This window comes from Solanum lycopersicum, chromosome 12 (genome assembly GCF_036512215.1).
Source record: "Solanum lycopersicum chromosome 12, SLM_r2.1".
Classification (NCBI taxonomy): domain Eukaryota; kingdom Viridiplantae; phylum Streptophyta; class Magnoliopsida; order Solanales; family Solanaceae; genus Solanum; species Solanum lycopersicum.
Genome location: NC_090811.1, coordinates 36391032 through 36413033, shown reverse-complemented (window position 1 = coordinate 36413033; position 22002 = coordinate 36391032). Strand labels below are relative to the sequence as shown.

The following is a 22002-nucleotide window of genomic DNA, read 5'->3' as shown; positions in this document are numbered from 1 at the left end:
CAAAAGCATTTCGTGTTTTCTTTGTATTTTCAATTTTAGTAGTTTTAATACTCTCTCTCCGCTTTAAAAAGAATGCCTCTTTCCAAAGTTCCGATGTTCAAAGAAAAAAAATGTTTTTTCCCTCTTTTGACAATTCATAATTTTAGCGTGTCACAAGTAGAGTCCGAACAACTAAGCTTATAGATTGATATTGGATTATATGTAGATATTTGTGCAAAAGCACTTCATGTTTTATTCCTATTATTATTTTAGTAGTTTTAATATTCTATCTGCTATAAAAAGAAGGTCTCCTTCTAAAGTTACCAAGTTCAAAGAAAAGAATATCTCCTCCCTTTTTGGCAATTCTTAATTTCAAAGTTTCACAACTCACATGACATGTTCCAAACCACAAGATAAAGGACATATTGGTACATTTCATTCTTCTTTGATTTATCTAAACTCAAATCTAAAATGAAGCTTCAACCTAAAATTCTTTTTTGAACAACTTTTTATTATCATTGATCTATTTATTATTATTAAACTAAAATTGATTACTCAATTTCTACAATTACGTATTCATATGTTATTCAGAGTTCAACATAGCCCGCTATGGTGAAATTGGTATACACGCTTCTCTTAGGAAGAAATGCTAATGCATTTCTGCTCGAGTTCGAGTTGCAGTATACAATCTTCTCAAACGGATAAAAAGATCTTATAATAAATTTGATTACTAATTTCCATTTAAAATTATGTAATTAAGGGTCTCTTCGTTTTAAATTTTTTTATGATATTTCTAACCTTGAGCATACATTAACTCACAATTCCTTTTCATTGTTTCATTTGTAATTGTTTAAAAGTCCCACATCGGAAGAGGAATGGAGAATTAGACTTCTTATATGGACTTGGACAAACCTCCCCTCATGAGCTAGCTTTTGAGATTGAGATAGACTCAGGTGTCATATATTTATATGGTCTTAAACTTAGACACATCCAGTTTTTTGTTCACCAATATTGGGTCCCCATTTATAAGGCTCACACTTTGGTTGAGGTATGGGCGTACAAGAAATGATAAGAAATCCCACAGCGGAAAAGGGAAGCGAAATTTGACTCGTCATATGGAAATGGAAAAACCGAAGCTCACGAGCTGGAGTTGAGTTACGTCGAGGTGACATATGTTCACAACAATTACCATTAATTTGATAACCTCTTTAGTCTATGAAATCGCAAAGCTATATGATTTGTCTAACAAAGGCAATAGTTGATCTTTTCTATATAACAAGATTATGTTACTCATTGGATTTCTTCGTGACATTTCTCACTAAGTGATTTATATGAATCATTACTTTTCCTTTCATGGTGTTTCTTCCTAATGTATATACTTCTTAATTTTGAAAAAATTGTTATAATTTTAAGTAAAATAACTGGACCAAAAGCTAGATTTATCAAAGGCTATAAGATTCAAAAAATTATTTACTTTCTTAAAGACTACGTCAAGTCAAAACAAGACAAACATTTGAAAGAACGGGAGTAGATATTAAGGTTTTAAATAGTTCATGAACAATGTTCTTCTACCACCATCTGATATGTATTCTAGCAACAAAGCAGCTTATTCCTATTTCATGTACCCAAAATATATCGCAGCATTTCACAAAACAACATAAATAAACATCAAAATCATGGCACATCATCACTAAAACAATAACAGACAACATCTCCCGTACAAATTGCATATTGGGAATTTTATATTTGACGAGCAATGAGAAATATTCTTATCAAATTTCCAGAAAAACAGAAATAACAAGGCCCAAATAAATGCTCACTTGGGGGGTGGGGGATTAAAGGAGTCTCCCACATGCCGCCACGACTTCAATTCAGTTACTTACAAAGATAAAGTAGCTTATTAGTACACCATCAAAAGTATATAGGAATGACATAAAATTCATCTCACAGACTCATAGCATATTGCATCATTAATTAATCAACCTAGTAACAAAAGAAAATACACAACCACCTCTTGATTTTTTTAAATTATACTAGAAAGTACAGAGCTACATTACTTATCTCTTAAAAGAAAAATTAAGAATACTATCTCTAACAACTCGAGGTTCACATCGTGATATTTGGAAAGATAAACCTATCCCTTTATGGATGCCTTACACATGGCCGTGTAAATAAGCCGCAATTTTTTTTAAAACAAAAATGACCACATAAAGTCATGGTTAATCAAAAAAAAGTTCCTTGACTTATTACACTCGATTATTGACCCATTGCTTCAATTAAGTGAGGACATTTTTTTGAAGTTAAAAATATCTTCTGTAGTTTTTGACTCAATTAAAAAGGTAAAATCTATAATCGAGAACTAATCAAATATAAGTGCAAAATAGAAGGCTTACACGATCATAGCCACCTAATCTGATCACTGATCTCCATTAACCTAGAACGAAGAACATGAAAATATATAATATGTATGAGGAACAATATGAAAATAAAAAGTCTAAATGATAAAACTATGATAGACTTACTTTAGGAAATTAAGTGGATGACCGTAAAACTTAGGTAGTTTAAGTTTCATCGCCATCTCCCGGTAAAAGGTACTTAGTTTTCCTATAAATGGTGCTTGATACAGAGGAGAGATTTCATCATCCTCACCATCAGCCATCTAAAATTTGGAAACAAACTTTAAAAAAGTCATGATGAATAGACAGCGAAATTGAAATCCTTGTTATATGCTTATTTATTGTGGTGCTTATATACTTCTATTTATGTCATTATCGTACAAACAATTATGAATAGTATAAAACTAAATTTAAAAAGAGGAGTGTACAATAATGGATTGTATGTTTCTCTATATTTATAGTATTATTCTTTCGGGAGTTGTAAAATTATATTTGTATTGATACATATTAAGTAATAATAAATTATTTCAATAATAACGGGCTTGGGCTTGTATCTAGCGATCAAATGCACTAATATATAGTTTATTTTATGCAAAAGATTATTTCGCTTGTTTGTGGATTATGAGTAAACCTTTAAAGTTTAAAGTAAAAGAGTTAAAATTTATTAAACATGAAGTTTATCCTCAGAGTAAACGTGGTCAAAAGTTCAATATCATATTTCTAAGTTACCCAACTTCAAGGCCTTCATTTAAGATATATATAGTTCTAAAATATTAATGTTCTTCCATTTGATACATGTATTTAAACAAACTTATGGTTGGCATCCTATCCGCATATATCATAGTGTTTTTTAAAAAATAATACTGTATGAAATTCAATCAAATATATTTAGTGTTCACGCATAAATAATTAAATTCCCATTAAAATAATATGAAGTTTGTAGGTGCACAACTAGTTTCGAATGCAAGATATCCATTATTCTAGTGACTATTGATGTATTTGCCCAACTTAAGTAGCTTTCTTTGTACATGTATGTCATAATCATGGATTCTTGTATGATCATATTTATATTTTTGATGAAATTTCATAAACAAGACTTTTTAACCTTAAATTTGAAAACAAATATTATGAATAAGTGTATGTACCATTGCACAAATATTCTTAGATTGCTTCCCCATTCTTCAAGTCCCCCCCCCTTTGAATCACTCTGTTCAGCTGTATTGTCGTCAGCTTTGCATTTGCCAGTCTTAACACCGTATTGTAAATGATCGGGGACTCATCAGACACAATAACATCACTAGCACAAACATTCTTCTCCGCATCTATAATCTATACATCACCCTTATCCATTCTGACAACTAGTCATATGCAACATTTCATATGTATCAAATTTTAGAATTCTAATACTTGTCTCCTCAATAAAGCACCCAAAAGTAAAATGAGAGGGAAGAAATAACTTCCAAAAAAACTGAACGCATCACTTTGAAATCTATTTTTTACAAGAAAATAAACTTTATATATGATTCATTCTTAAACATCTTTTCTTTCTTCGCCATTGAAATAACTTGAACCCTTGTTTATTTGTATTTGTGAGTATTTTGGAGTGGAAAAAGAAGTGAAAAACAAATTTTTTAATGTTTTCGAATTTCATGAAAATTCGGGGATTTTATGACATAAAATTCTAAATTTTTAATCCATTTGGAGAACATAAGGAAGTTGTTTTCACTTCTTCCCTTCCAAATCACTTTCAAAAACTCAAAAACAACTCCAATTTACATTTACAACCATACACAACTCAGATTTTAAATTTGAAAATCGGATTTGTGTTTGGTTATGAATGTAAATTGGAGTTGCTCTTGAGTTTTTGTGACTGATTTGGAGTGAAAAGTACCATTTTTTTTCCAAATTCTCTCAATTGTCATGGCCAAACTCCCTTATATATATAATATATTAGCAAACACATTTATTCCTCCACCAAACACACAAGAAAATCCTCCCTACTTTCATCAAAATAGAATCCACGATACAAAAAACAAATAGAAAAAAAATCGTGTTTTTCATTGCTGTATGTTCAACTCTAAATAGAATGAAAACTAAAAAAGAGCTCCTCCCAGTGATCAATTCACCGGAAAAAAACATCAAAACTTCATCCATATCTCAAATCTGCTTATTTTTTTATTTTTTTTACAAAACATAGCAATGTTCAACAGATAAAGAAGTAATGTCGGTGAGTAAAAAAACTTATAGGCATCCATCAAATTTAGCAACCGGTAGGACTGTGCAATCGAAATTGGAGGTTGATGAAGCAAAGTAACTTAAAAAAGAAGGAAACGATGTGATATTAACCCTACAACGACAACTTTTGCTTCTTCTAATATTTTTCTTACTAAGTAACTGAAGAGTGTGAGTGGGATAAGAGTTAATTTTTTTTCTATATGTGAGACTTTCTGAGACAATAACTAAAATTGTACTGAATTCACTAGTAATTTTTTATTTTTTTAAAATTTAATTAAGGAATAATTTCAAGTATATATAATAAATTAGTAATTAGTTTAAAATAAATATTGTCATATAATTGAAAATATTGTTGAAAATATACGTTGACTAAATATATATATATATATATATATATATATATATATATATAGTTTGCTAAAAGTCATATAAATTATATAATGATTACTGACTACTTAATATAGAATATTTATACATGACGGTATACTCAAAAAATTAATTATAGATTAATTATATATGAAGTACAAATTGACTATACATGAAGTATACCTTGACTATTCCATCTCAATCAACTTGAAACACCTCTAAATAGCACAAAAATTTAGATATGAAATTCTCTCGATATTTTGAGTCTTTTGATATATAATTCACTTGAAACGATTTACGTTCGCGATAACAATCATATCGTATATTGTTATATACCAAAATTGTATGGACTATTTTGATAAAATGACCTTCGTGCAATTATCATATACCCAAATTTTGAACCTCCAAGAATTTGATGCCCAAGTTTTGATTATATTAATTTGTATTCTCCTTAGGACCTTAAGTAAGTTATTAGAGCTTTAAATCATCTTTCTTTGTGAAGTGATAAATACAATAGCGCAAAGGAAAACACAGTACATGAAACATCCCACATTTAGATAGAGTCGTATAGGCTAATCTACAAAGTGATCGAATTCCCATCCTAACTAGTTTTTCTCTTTCTTTTTCTAGTTTACCACCAAGTTCCTCAGTAGAGCTCCGACTAAATCCGGATGGCGTAGTGTAGAGCCCATCATGGGGTAACACTCCTAACATGAATTTCTTTATACTGGTTGTTCTCTTTCTTTACTATTTATTTTAAGTAGTCTATTCCCATTGATAGAACCAATTTTTTTCCAGACAACTCTGTTATCAACTATAGGATATTTTTGTCTTAGATATTCAAACGTAAAACTTTTAAATTAATAGTCTTGCGAAGAGATGATCTCTGTCACGGAATAAAGAGATTTGATCTAACGCGAAGAGAATGAGAAGAAAATGACCGTAACAAATGAAGAATTACTTGCAGATTGGCAAATAGGTGTGGGAGTAGGTGATGGAGTAAGGTCACTCTTAGCTTTCTATTCTCTAGAAGCTTCTAACTCAATGGAATTATTTGGACATTGTGATGGGTCAGTTCATTTGAGATTTGTTACATTGTTGTGTATATGAACGCGATCATCATGTTGATTCAGTAAGTATTGTAATCACAAGCCTTGGTACTATTTTCACCAAGTTGGAATATTTCGAGAAAGTTTATGCTTTTTCTGAGAATGTGACATGTTTTTATCTATCCCTACTTTGATAAAACTCACCGTTCCCTTTTTCTTTTAAGGATTCATTTGCAGTCTTACTTTAATCCTAAATGATTAAACAGTTTAGCTGATTAGAAAAATGCTGGAAAAGGCCTCCAGAGTGAAATCAAAACTCATATTAAATGTATATGAACACAATCTAAGACACTCGCAATAACTTACCTTGAGATAATGGTTATTTTAGGTTTACTTTTAAATCGAATATAGTATATTTATAAAGACATAAAATGAATGCATACTATTATACAGATATAATTAGAAAGTGATTTCACTAAATGATGTTCGACAAGTCAAGAAAAAGATCTTATTCCTAGGGTATAGAACATATAAATTTAAAATCCTGAATCCACCTCTACCATTTAAGAAACTAAGTGAGTACATCTCACTTAAGTAGTTGTGACTTTGCTTCAACATTTAGGAGTTTATACTTGCACATGATGCGAGGACATTCAACTTTTGAGCATTGATAGTTTCCACTCTTACTAACTACAGTTGTATTACACCGAGTACAGTCTCAAAAATCCCGGTGAAATATTAGACATCTATTTTCAGTGCTTGACATAGCATACAATTGGATTTACAATAAACTATATACAATCATTGGACATGTCAGCTAAGCAAAAGAAAAAGACACGCATTATAAACTTACATGGCTTTTCATTTTTCCATTACAATAGAATGATGAAGAGATCAATAGACTGAAAATTGATTAAGATTGAATTTATCACATTTTGTAGACGAGGATTAAGAGGAATATGGTGCCAAAATACAGTAGGTAATTGTTTTATTCTAGGTACAATTGTAAAATTGTCCTGTCATGTGGTAGGTTAAAATTTTAGCATACTGCACCAATAGGAGGAGCGGACGAGACTGTCTTTAAGTAGCCTAAATTTGCAGGGACCTGGTTCCTTGTAGAGTTATCGTCTAAATTTATATGGTATACAACTTTAAAGTTGTCCTGTCAGCGGGTTTGTGAAGTTGTCAGTGTACTTAACCAATTGAAATGGACGAAGTTGTTGTCCAATGGTCAATAAATCTTTTTAGTCGATATAATAGAAATGACAAACAACTAGAAGATTCATTCACTCAAAGGAAAGAGAGACAACAAGTCTTCTCAAGACCTCGGTAATGAAAAGTTTGCAAGGGAACTAGTCCCTACAAGTCTCTGTATGTAAAAGGACGACAAGAAAGTTGTAATAAAAGCTGCCACCTCTGATGTGATAGGTGTACATCTTTCAAGAGAAGCACGTTTCAGCCAATGGGAAGTCCCTAGGAGTTTATGTCTTTATAATATATTGTCATATACATAAACACAAACTCAAGATTTGGAACAAAAAAACTCATAAGCTTATAAAAGAGAAGGTCATCTTCAAGGAAGAACTCAAGTACAACAATCAACTTAAGAAGTGCTTTCCGTACATGTTGTTGTTCTTGAATGTTTGTATTGAGCTCAACTTGCAGAATTTGATTCACTTTGTTAAGAAATGTTTCAAACTCTTTTATGTAATGAGCGTAAGAATATTGTTAGAGTTAACTCTCTATCTTACAATTAAAGTCTATATTAATTAGTAAGGGTTAGAATTGTGGGCAATAGATGCATTGATTAGGCTCGTTTAAGTAATAGTTGTATTATTTAGTATAAGATTGGGAGGTTAGTCTCATTGTTGTGGTGTAAACCGTGTTTTACTTTTCTTGATATGATTAGCGAAAAGAATTGAAAATCATGTGTGACAAGTCATGGTTTTAATCCCTTGAGCAAGAAGATTTCCATGTAAAACTCTTGTGCTTGTTTCACGTAGTGTTTTTTATTTTCTCCATTGTTATTCTATCAAGGAACCGGGTCTTGTGATAAGTGGTGGACAAATACATTCCAACAATTGGTATTAGAGGTTGGACTCTCTATATGTTTAACACCAATAGAGAGGTTCATGTGAGGAATATAGACATAAGTGTACCTTCAATGAAGTCAGTCTCCCACAAGACCACCTCTCTTTGATGGCCAATTCTAAATATGGTGGAATATTCGAATGAGAGACTATAAAATAGTTAAACACATTGAGATATGGGATGTCAGATGTGAAGGTCCTTATTTTCCAACTAGGGAGGTTAAGTATCGAGACATCACTAGAGTTATTCCCAAAACTCGACATTAATATTATGTCATATAAAATGACTATGACAGAAGATTAGTCCAGAAAAATCACAACTCTAGGAAGTTATCTATGTTTTGCATTGGAGTAAATGCATAAGATCTAATCTCATCTTGTTAATCAGCCAAAGAAATTTGGGATCTTTTGGGAACAACGTTTAAGGATACCGAGGATCAAGGAAATCTAAGCTAGATCTCCTTACTACTCAGTTTGAATGTTTCACCATAAAAGATGGTGAATCCACTAAAGAAATGTGTACCAAATTATCCATAATTACAAAGGAACTTATGTTCCTTGAAGAACCACTCAATGTGTTTAAGCAAGTTACTAAGATACAGGAAATTCTTCCCAGATCTTGGACAAATTATTTTGTGAATGGCGATGAGACAAGGGAACCTGACGTAGTGGTGGTGTATGCACTATTTAAGAATCTTCAAGCTCATGATATGCATATAAAAAAGGAGGAACACATTGTCAAGGGTGAAGACAGGAGGACAGATCTGATTGTCGATATTTATCAGAAGAGAGATGCAAAAACGGATGAATTACTTGCTTCCAAGGTGTCAGAAAGTGAAAACCCTGAAATAGATGATAACATGGACTATATCACACAAAGATTTCAAAATATTATGAGTGAATGTGGAGGTTTCATGAAGAAAGAAAATCATGACAGTCCTACAATCTCTAGTAAAGTATGTTATAAGTGTGATCAACCAGGTCACCCCATTAGAGATTGTCCTATGCATAAGGCTTAACACAAGGAATATGTTAAGACCGATAAAGGTAAAGACAAATAGGGGGACAACGAGAAACTGAAAAAGAAAAAGTCATACCTAAAAAAAGTACCATGACGCAGACCTGTTACTTCAAAGTGAATTTTTCCTCTCCACATCGCGGAGAGATCGCGGACCACACTGCCTCAAAATTTATTTTTCGGTTAAATAATTAAATGCATCTCAGCATCGAGGCCTTGATCCCTCACTGTTTTTTTTTATCATTTCTCATGATTTAATATGTAAAAAAACTCTTAATCCTTACGGCATCCTCACTATCACAAATCATAACGTTGAATTCATAAATTGCAATTGAAGGTAGAGTTAAGAGTTAAGTCTTGAGAATTCTTCGAGTCATTTCAAAAGACTTTTACAATTGTTTCTAAACTTATTTTAAGACTTAACTATTGAGTTTAGTAAGAGTAAGAGTGAATTTCATTTTTTCAAAAGATTATATGGGAACTAAGTATTCCCAAAAGAGTAAATATTTTCACATTTATACAAGAGATGAAACACCGATTTCCAAGAGAGCTTTTAAGCTATTTTTTAAATAATTACCCTAAACCCTAAAAAGGGTTATGTTTTTTTAACATATGAGCTAGTTACATTTTCGGAGTAGTATTGAGAACATATTTTGGGAGAAATTAAGTTCAGGTAGTTCAAAGTCTCCATAAATCGTGTAGACAACATATGTAGAGAAAGGTCAAATTTTTAGTTATTCCTTAATGCATTAGCATACACTAGTGGATCTACTTAGTGAGTTGGTTCTATACCCGACAAAGTATAGGATGATCATAGAAGCATGTGACAAGACGTCATATAATTACATAGTGCATAGTGATGGTTTTCGATTAGAGAATCTCTTGTCGATTTATAGTGTACTCTGATATACAAACTGAGTCATTATTGTTTTTTTTCACACAATTAAGCTATTTTGTATTACTTTTGAATGTTTTCCATATTTTGGAAATGTATTGTTATATTATATTAAGTTGAGTATCCAAAATTGAGTACACAAAGTCGAGTATCTTATTATTGAGTTGAGCCTTATTTCACTGATTTGAATATCTTATCATTGAGTTGACCTACATTTCTTTGAGTCGAGTTAAGTTGAGAAGAGGTAACTATATATGTTTATATTCAATAGGTCAAAGCTTATGTTATGCTTTACAATTTTCCTTAGATGCTCGTACATTCCACATTCTAAGTCATTTGGCCTGCATCATTTCATGATGCATATAGAGGTATTCAGGATCATAAACAAGTGTTTCAATCGTATACTTACAATTCTAGTTAGCTATGGTGATCCTCCTTGCTTCCAGAGTATTACATTTACTTTTAGTTTCGTTAGAATGTGGCGGGTCTTCTCCCGAATCCTATCTTTATCATTTAGAGGCTTCATAGCTAGACAATACATTCTCATAAATTCGTTCATTTATTTTGTTAAATATTTTCAAGACTAAAGTTTGTTATTTATGGACAGTCGAATGTATTTTTCTTATTCAGAGCTATCTATTCAGTACTGTTACGATTTTTTGAAAGTTAAGTATTTGAAGTAAATTTAGTTTTGAAGCTTTTGGATGCTTGAGTCAATCTTCTGCTGGTAGCCAGCCAAATGAGGGTTTCCTTGGGAACAACCAATGGCTCTCAAGTGTAAGCCACGTTTAGGGTATAGGTTGGGGACATGACATTTTGAAAAGTTTTACCTAATATTGCATCCTTTATTGTTGCTTTATCCTTGGGTATCTTGAGTTAAATATCTTGAGTTGAGTACCTTTTAATTGAGTATCTTATTCTGGAGCTGAGTTTAGTAGAGTGAGTTTACAAGAGGTAAGTATGTTTCCTTTATATCAAGTTCAAGATTATGTTTACTCTTTAGAATCCCCCTTAAATTATGAGTTATTTGTCCTACATTGTTTCATAATACAAATACAAATATTCACGGGTGTTTTGTTGAGGTCATATGATATTCCAGTCAGCTCTACTGAGCCTTCTTATATTCTTGAGGAATTTACCTTTACCTTATAGTTAGTAGCTATGAGATGTCGTGGGTCTTTTCCTTATATCTTTCTATAATAGCAGAGACTTGATAGACACAGTTGATGAGTTCTATATTTACTTTTATTTTGAGTATTTTATCGACTTTTTTAAAAAAGGTTGAGTATTTGAGTTTAATGAAATTTTAAATAAGTTTTTTGGCTTTTGTATGTCTCACTTGGCCTTTCGCTTGTAGCTAGACCGGATGAGGGTTTACTTAGAAAGGAACATGTGTTTTCAAGTGTCGGCCACGTCCAATGTATAGGCCTACATTGCGAAACTAGGACACTTTAACTTCATGCTTTGACACCAATTTTATCATGCCCCAAGCATGCCAACGAGATGTGGCCGACACTCGAGTATCATTATTGAACCCAAAGTGAATCCATGAGATGGTTGAATACTTAGAGGATAACTAAATCGGTGGAAGACTAAATCAACCAAATTGTTGTTTTAAAATAGAGTTTAAATTTAATAAGTCTCAGAACTCAAATTATCTAAAAAAAAGTATACTGAAAAGATATTCAAAAAAACTGTGAAAACAATTTTATAGTTCCCAAGTATTTCAAAGGAAATATTGAAAAGAAATTCAACACTAACTATCTATGAAGCATACATCGTTCAATATGAATTTCGTGAAATTATCCATGACACCTTCAAATTATATTGAACTAAAGACAAAAGTGGAGTTCGCAAAATGCAAGGAAGGTTTACCAAAGCTATCAAGAGGTGAAGAGTTATATCAACGGATCGCCTTTTGATAATTTTGAAAACCTAAATATGCATCATGAAAAGATATTAGTTGAATGACGTCAATTTATTGAATATTCAAGCATGTAATATTGTTGATGAAAAGAAATAAATAAACTGAAGAAGATGTAGCATGATACTCAACGGAATGTAAAGCACAAGTGGAGATAAAATCATTACAAATTTTTACAAAAAATATGCTAAGTCAATGAAGTGTACATATATACATATGATAATGAAATACTCTATACTTTATCTAGGAGATTCTCTAAGTGAAAACCATCACTATGATCTTTATGATGATACATCTTTCCCATTCTCTGAGAAATTGTCATATTCCTTTTCGGGATATAAAACATCCTTAGTTCATGGATTAAAATAATAGTCCTTCTTAGAGGTAGTGAGAAGTCAACCGAATGTGGATACGATCCTATCCTACACTGGCTACGTGGTTTATGGGGAATGTGAGTTATTTGAACTCTTTCCTATATTTGTATTAAATACTACTCCCAAAGACATATATTTTTATATCTCAATGCTCAATATAAAAATACTCTTTGGTTAAGATAATTTCTTAAAATGACATCTTTAAGAGGTAACTACTTTGTACTAAAGCTTTCTGGAAACTTGTTACTTTTCTCAAACTAATAATATTTCTCTCTGTATAAATGAAAAATATGAAAATCATATTGTTCCCTTAAATTCTTCTCAAAATTAGAGATAAACTTTACACTTGGACTAGATTTTAACTTCTAAAATATTATTTATGAAAAAATGATTGTTCAAAAGACTCTGAGTCAAAACTCAGAACTTAGAGTTCATGTGGATTATAAACATGAAGAAAAACTCAATGATATCAACGTATAATATATAAAAATCATAATCAAGGATTCATAAATCAATATCAAAAATATAACTACTTATACTACAAGGATTGAGATCTAAGGCATGAGGACAAACTATTCCAACACTATGATTAGCCTTACATACCCGGAAGAACATAGTCCTTGAAGAAACGTGAAGACCGCTAGAAAACCCTAGCTTTCTCTTCTTGAGTCCTTAATCTAAGATTTGGATGTGTTAATGATAGTAATTGTCACTCCCCGAGCTATCCCCGAGACGCAAACACGGAACCTAGGACCACAAGTGATCCCAAGCTAACCTTGCTGGCATGATTATGAGCATACTAAAGATAATAAACAGTTGTGGATGCTAAATCATACTTAGAATGAAAAGATAAGGAATACCCATATTTTATAGCTAAAATATTTTAAAATAATGAGTTTAATACAAAATAAATATTAAGTCAATACTAAGCTGAATCTAACTATTTCTGAAAATAGCTTTTAAACTAGACTAGAAATACTGGGACAAGCCCTAGCTAAATCTAGAAAAAATTGAAAATAAATGACTAAAGACTGAAATGAAACTCATGACTGTTGTCCTCGGAGAATGAGGACTCACTACTGAATTTGCTGAACTGGAGATTGGAAAATTTATCTATGTGTGATCTGGATGCTGAGAACCTGAACCTATATCATGAGAAGATGTAGCGCACGTATGCGTCAGTACTTGAAAGTTACTGAGAAAGTAGGATAGAGTAAAGCAGAAATAAAATATAACTGAACAAGCACAAAAATAAGTATAATAATTTGAACGTGATGTGCTGATTTCTGAGCTAACTGGATGCAATGACCAATTTATAACATGCTGAAACTTAATACTGAATATACTGATAAATGAGCTAAATGTGGAGTCGTCTGTATATGCACCATTGAGAGGACCCAATATACCCTACCAAAGGTATAAAGGCATGCTAGTGTGATCACTAAACTTATTGCCCACAGAGGGAACTTAAAACCTACTTGGCTAGTAGTTCTGGGACTATTGGGTACGCTATACCCTAGTCAAACTCGGTATTATGTGACTCCCATGAATATTGTGAATTTACTGATTATGTCATATTTTCTGTAAGCACTGGATAGCTCGAAATTGAATATGCAAACTGAGAATGCAACAATTAATCTGGTAATTATGCATTTATAACTGAGACATGTATATGTGAGGTGTCTGAAATATATGACGTAGCATGTGTAATTCAAGAACTAAGGAAATACAAAGCTAGGGTTCTGAAGTTCATGCGATAATCTGAGAAATAAACATGATAATGTGATGTGGCACATGTATTTAATATATTATTGAAGTTATATCAAAGATCTAGAAACCCTAGGTTTATTCATGATAAGAGAAAAAGAACTGACTGAAACTAAAGACCCATTGGGTTAAAGGAACCGACTATTGAAATCCAACATACCTAGTGATGAAATCAACGAAAAAATACTTAAGTTTCAGGGCTGGAACTGCTGGAGATTGTGGCGTTCTTGAACTAGGATTCTTGAGCTCTTTTTCCTCTCTTGCTTCTAAATTTCTAAGTTTTTATTTAATGATTTGGCTTAGATATGTTTTAATTATATTTCTAGGCTTAAACTGACTAATATATGATGATTTAGGGTCAAAACAACATAATTTAGGGTTTAAATAGAGTGGGAAAGGTCAAAAAGACCCCTGGGAAGGTTGCTGTCGGGCCTCACGATGGCCAGGAGTGACGGTCCATCGTGCGCCCGACGCCCCGTCATTGGGTCCGTCGTGAGGGCTTGTTCAACAAGCCTTTACTAAAATGGGCATAACTTTTTAATCCGAGGTCTGATTTTAACAAAGTTGGTGGATATGGTAAAATAATTCAATTATCTATATGTGGGTAGGTCATGGTAGACCTAATTCATTTTGTTCTAAAAGTTGTGATCATTTTAATTTGACAAAACTGCATTTCCCTTTAACTAGATGCAAATTTTCCACCTACGGACCGTAGGTCCACCTACCAACCATGTTGGTCATCCATAGATCTTGTCAATATGTGGTTGAAGAGAGTCTTGGTCGACGGTCACGGACTATGGACCGTCGTTTTACCTACGGACCGTAAGTCCGTCTGTCATCCAAGACTTAACCAATTTTTCTAGGATAAAAGTTTTGGGAGTTTCTGATCCAATTGATAGTTGTGCAGGATGGACCGTGGTCCAGGCTATGGTTCGTCGATGCCACCCTTGGTAGCACATGCAGATTTTTCTGAAAAACAAATTTTTACCCTGTTTTGGGTACAAGGTGTGACATTATCTCCTCCTTGGGATCATTCGTCCTTGAATGAAGACCAAACTAGCTAAAATAGAGGGAGAGAGATGCAAACCCCACTACTAAACACTGAGACTGAGTTCTGACTGAATTGAGTTCTGAGTACATGCATTAACGTTAATAATGAAAGTACAAACTGAGGGAACATGATTCTAGAACTGAATTTACGCATGAATGACTGTAAAACTTAAAAGGAACTATTACCTCAAGCGGGAGTGGAATCGGTAGGAAAAAGGTAAGGATACTTGGCTTTCATGGCTGCTTCTTCTTACCAGGTATATCCCTATACGGACTGACTCCTCCACAAAACCTCGACTGAAGCGACTTCTTTGTTTCTCAACCTTCTAACCTGACGGTCAAGAATCTCAACTGGTACATCCTCATAATAAATACTATCTTTCACCACCACACTCTATAATGGCACTATAGAGGCTGGGTCACCTACACACTTCTTCAAGAGTGTGATGTGGAAGACCAGATGCACTGTTGCGAATTTCACTGGAAACTCTAATTCATATGCCACCTTGTCAATCCTTTCAAGATCTTGTAACAACCTACATATCTAGGACTGAGCTTCCATTTCTTTCCAAATCTCATCACCCCTTTCATAGTTGAGACTTTTAGAAAAAACCCAATCATCAACTTGGAACTCTAGTTCCCTTGTCCTTACAGCTGAATAAGATTTGTGACAACTTTGGGCTGTCTTAAGTCTATCTCTAATGAGTTGCACTTTCTCCACAGCATAAAGGACTGAATATGGACCTTTCAAAGATGCTTCACCTATTTCAAACCAACCAAGGCCAACTCTGGATGCATCGCAATAGATCACATAACAATTTGAACCCACTGGTAGAGTAAAGACAGGAGTTGTAGTCAATCTAATTTTCAATTCTGTGAAGCTTTTCTCACAATCATCTGACAATTGAACTTGACAATATTCTAAGTCAACCTAGTCAATAGTGAGGCTATGGATGAAAATTCTTCCACGAACCTTCTGTAATAACCCGCTAGACCTAAGAAACTTCTGTTATTTGTAGCAGAGGTAGGTCTGGGCCATTGTTTCACTGATTCTATCTTTTGTGAATCAATTCGGATACCTTTGCTAGATACAATTTTACAAAGGAAAGCAATGGATTTCAACCAAAACTCACATTTCCTAAATCTAGCGAATAACTGGCAATCTTTGAGAGTCTGCAGAAAAACTCTCAAATGACTTGCATGTTCTTCCTCATTCCTATAGTAAATGAGGATATCATCAATGAGGACGATCACGAACAAGTCTAAGTACTGTTTGAACACTCTGTTCATCAAATCCACGAAAGCTGCACGAGCATTGGTTAGTCCAAACGACATAACTATAAATTCATAATGACCATACCGAGTTTTGAAGGCTCTTTTTTGAATGTCACTATCTCTGACTTTGAGTTGATGATAACCCTATTTGAGGTCTATATTTGAAAAATTACTATTACCCTGAAGTTGGTCAAACAAGTCATTAATCCTGGGGATGGGATACTTATTTTTGATTGTGACCTTGTTCAACTGTCTATAGTCAATGGACGCTATGAGAGAACCATCTTTCTTCTTTACGAACAACATTGGTGCATCCAATGGTGAAATACTAGGTCTGATGAAACCCTTATCTAGAAGGTCTTTCAACTGCTCTTTCAATTCCTTAAGATCATCTGGAGCCCTTCTATAAGGAGGAATAGAAATAGGCTGGTTATCCGGAAGGAGATCAATTCCAATGTCGATTTCCCTTTCGGAAGGAGATCTTTTGGAAATACTTTTGGAAGTTCAAAGACTAGTGGAACTGACTCAAGAGATGGGGTTTCAAGGCCAGAATCCTTAGCCCGAACTAGATGATAGAGATAACCCTAAGATATTATCTTTCTAGCCTTAAGGTAAGAAATAAATTGACCCATAGGCGCTAGGCTACAACCCTTCCATTCTATGATTGGTTCGTCTTGAAACTGAAAATGAAAAATCCTAGTTCTACAATTGGCTGAGGCATAACATGAATGTAACCAATCCATGCCTAGAATGATATCGAAGTCTACCATTTCTAACTCCACTAGAACTGCTGAGGTGACTTTCTGAGATACTGTGATATGGTAATTTCTGTATATCCGTCTAGCTATAACTGGGTCACGACTGGAGTAGAGACCAACAAAAGTTCTGAGAGATTTTCTCGACTAACACTGAATTCAACTACTATATTGAGTTACAAAAGACAGTCAAGTCTGTTCTCTTTCTACTGAGTGAACCATATGTGAGTCACATCCTTGAGTTTGTAGGATGCCTATCTCACCTATCACTACCAGTTATAGACATCACACACAATATTGTCTTAACCTTATAAATGAACTTTTGTGGGTCCTTACCAACTTGCGACCCCTAAAAACATAGATGGATTCACCCTAACAAAATCACAAACTCTGGCTGCCACTAATCTGTCATTTCTATTAGTAGAAACTAGAACTTGGTGATTGTTCTGGTTGGTCATACTCTCAGCCAAAAGCGAAATTGGCATTCTAAAACTCTACATTTGAACTTCCTTATCTGGTACTAGATGAATTGAGTTAGCCTTGCATGTATTATGCCTAAGCTCTAAGAGGAGGCATGACTTGAAACGTACAACGTCAAGCTAGAGTGGAATAAGATCATACCTCACGCACGATAAGAGTAACAAGAAAGTGATGTTTTTTCATAAAACACTTTGTAGCATGAAAAGGACTCTACTTAGTGCGTCTTTTAAGACATCCTAAGACGCTTGAACCTAGTGCTCTGATACCAAGTTTTGTGACGCCCCGAGCTACCCTCGAGACGCGGACACGAACCTAGGACCACAAGTGATCCCAAGCTAACCCTGCTGGTATGATCATGAACATACTAAAGATAATAAACTGTTGCGGATGATAAATCATACATAAAATTAAAAGATGGGGAATACCCATATTCTATAACAAAGATATTTGAAAATAATGAGTTAAATACAAAAGTAATATTAACTCAATACTAAGTTGAATCTAACTATGTCTGAAAATAGCCTCCAAAAAAGACTAGAAATACTGGGACAAGCCCCTATTAAATCTAGCAAAAACTAAAACTAAATGACTAAAGACTAAAATTGAACTCATGACTGTTGTCCTCAGAGAATGAGTACTCACCACTGAATCTGCTGAACAGGAGATCGGAAATCGATCTATTCGTGATCTGGATGTTGAGAACCTGAACCTATATCACAAGAATATGTAGCACACGTATGCGTCAATACATGAAAGGTACTGAGCATGTCCTATAGAGTAAAGCTGAAATAAAACATAACTAAACAAGCACAAAAACAAGTATAATAATTTGAACGTGATGCGCTAATTTCTGAGCTAACTGGATGCAATGACCAATTTATAACATGCTGAAACTTAATGCTGAATATACCTATAAATTGTCAATGCAGAGAGTATGACTGAACTGTGGGAGCGACTAATAACATATAATAAAACAACATGAGCTAAATGTGGAGTCCGATGTATACGCCCCATCGAGAGTACCAAATATGCCCTTCCAAAGGTATAAAGGCATGCTGGCATGATCACTAAATTGATTGCCCGCAGGGGTGATTTACAACCTACTTGGCTACTAATTCTGGGACTATTGGGTACGCTTAACCCCAGTCCAACTCGATATTATGCCACTCCCATGAATTTTATAAATTTACTAGTTATGTCTGAGTTTCTGTAAATACTGGATAACTAGAAACTAAACATGCAAACTGAGAATGCAACAATTAATCTGGTAATTATGCATTTATAACTGAGGCATGTATAAATGCAGTGTCTGAAATATATGTTATATCATGTGTAATACAAGAACTAAAGAAATACAAAGCTAGGGTTCTAAAATTAATGCGATAATTTGAGTAATAACATAATAATATGATTTGGAACATATACTTAATAAATTCATGAAGTTATATCAAAGTTCTAGAAGCCCTAGGTTTAATCATGATAAGAAAATCAAGAACTGATTGAAACTAAGGATCCAATGGGTGAAAGGAACACACAAGTGAAATCCCACATACCTGGTGATGAAATCCACGGAAAAACACTTACGTTTCGAGGCAGGAACTGCTGGAGCTTGTGGCATTCTTGAATTAGGTTTCTTGAACTTTTTCTCCTCTCTTGCTTCTAAATTTCTATGTTTTGATTTCATGATTTGACTTGGATATATATTTTAATTATGTTTTTAGGCTTAAACTGACTAAAATCTGATGATTTATGGTCAAAAGAACATAACTGAGGGTTTAAATGTAGTGGAAAAGGTCAAAAAGACCCCTGTGAAGCTTTATGTTGGGCCTCACAACATGCAGGACTGACGATCCATCATGCGCCCGATGCCCCGTCGTTGGGTCCGTCGTGAGGGCCTGCTCTACAAGCCTTTACTAAAATGGGCATAACATTTTACTCGGAGGATTTATTTTAGCAAGGTTGGTGGCTATGGAAATATAATTAAAATATCAATCTGTGGGTAGGACATGGGAGACCTAATTCATTTTGTACTAAGAGTTATGTAATTTTAAGTTGACTCAACTACAATTCCCTTTAACTGACTGCAAATTTTCCACCTACGGACCATAGGTCAACCTATTAACCATGTTGGTCATCCATAGCTACTGTCAGAGAGTGGTAGAAGGTAGTCTTGATCGATGATCACGAACTACGGACCATCGTTTGACCTACGGACCGTAAGTCCAACCGTCGTCCAAGACAACAAACTTTTCTAGGCTTAAATTTTTGGGAGTTTCTGATCCCATCGACGGTTGTGCAGGACGGACTGTGGTTCAGGCTATGGTCTGTCGATGCCACCGTTGGTAACACCTAAAGATTTTTCTGAAAAACTAATTTTTGGTGTATTTTGGCTACTGGGTGTTACATTAATAGAGTTGATTAATACAATTTATAACCTAATTTGGGTCTAAAACATCAATGTTTAGTCTTAAAAGAGTGAACTAACCTCTGACAAATATTTCCATGACACCATATATGATTCATGGTTTGTTCTAGGGATAGTAGATCGCACCATGAAATTCAGAATAGATTTTAAGGCTCAAAATGTCTACTGGTCCAAACTATGAACCGTAGAAGTTTTTACGGACTATAGATCCAATTAATAGAATTCATAGAGAACTTCAAGGCTCAAAACTTCATTCTATGGATAAAAATTATAGCTCATACATGTTTCTACCACTCGTAGATGGATTATGAATTCGAATTGTTGAAGATTTTCCACGATTTGATAGTATGGGTTGTAGAAACATCTATGGCCCGTGGAAGGGATTCATAAGAACTCACTCAGGAAACTATAATGTGGTAGTCTTTGATAAAATGGACATAACTTTTACTCTTAACCCGAAAAAAGCAAAACATGATGGAGTTTGAAATAGAAATCATAGTTCTTCATTTTTATAGGTCATGGAACACCTAACTTATTGTGTGAAAGATATGACTGTTTGTTGTAAACCTAAGTAGAATCTTATATCAAAAGTTAATCAGTAAGGAAGCTTACAACTTAACTTTGTGCATGGGGATTTTTGTAATCTTAATTAATATTAAATTAATTCTCATACTATAAAATTTATCTTAACACATAAGAAAAATTTAATAATCACTAGATATGACCTTCTACCTTAAAAATTTTTGGGGTATTACAAAATAATAGTATAGCTTGTATCTAGTAGCTAAATGGGCTGACAGAGCTCGAGATTGCAAAAGAACAATAAGGTACAAGTAAAATGACATATGAGGTAGTCAAATGGGGAAATAATAGTAATGTAATCGTAAATCATCAAGAGAAATTAAGGAGGACACAAAAGTAACTTAAGAAATCCAATAACCTAACTAGACCCCTAAAAGATAGTCTCAAAGTAGGTATGGTTCATCCTACAATCTTAGACAACCAGACGATATTACGTGGCATGGACCTCACTAACATAATGGGTACACATAAGTTCTAAAAATATTTTAAAATGATACCAAAATTTAATGTGAACCACCAATAGGAAACTCAAGGATGGAAACTCCCAGAATTCGACATCACGATAGTCGCAAAGTAGCTATTGCTCATCGTGAAATTTTTCATCAGAATTGATACATCGAGTTCTATACTCTCCCAAAATCTTATATCAATATAGCCATTACAGAACCTAGGCTCTCCCAACATCTTATATCGGGATAGCTAAGAAAGAGTTGGCATCATCCAAAATCGTACATTTGATTTGCCATAGAGTATCTTAGCTTCTTCTGGAATCTTTCATCGAACCAATTCAATTCTTGTATTTTACATATGATTAGCTAAAATAAAACCTAGACACTTCCATAATGTAACAATTGATCACTACAAAAAGATTTGTCCTCATCCAAAATATAACATGGATTAGCCACAAAGAAACTTAAATCTCCATAAAACTACATAACTACATCTGCATAGTTTTAAAAAAACCTCCCAACTTCTAAAATCTTATATCATAATAACTACAGTGAAACCTAGACAATTTTAAATTTTTATATCAGGGTGGTTATATCAAAAGGGGTTGATCCTTCTCGAAATCTTACATCGTGAGGTCCCTCCATACCAGGTGAACCAAAACAAAAAATATGGTTTAGAACATACACATACCACTATGTTCAATGTATAATACTAAATATGTTCAAGTCCAACTGAAGGGTCACATATAAACCTAGCCTAATTCGGGCCAACCCTAGGTCGCACGAGCCATTAAGGCTAAAATCGATTGCACATACTAGGGAACCAAAGGCTTATTGCCTCAACAAGCATAAAAAGACAATCTCAACCCATATATCGATCATGGAAGTAATAA

General features: G+C 33.7%; 1 long non-coding RNA gene across 1 annotated transcript; it reads right to left on the bottom strand.

Annotated features, from left to right (window-relative positions):
• Nucleotides 1-1567: 1567 nt before the first annotated feature.
• On the bottom strand, nt 1568-2774 carry LOC109119129 (uncharacterized). The gene is made up of 2 exons (XR_002026347.1): nt 2502-2774; nt 1568-2413 (listed from the first exon to the last, which is right to left on the bottom strand). It is a non-coding gene; the product is annotated as an uncharacterized lncRNA (long non-coding RNA).
• Nucleotides 2775-22002: the final 19228 nt, after the last annotated feature.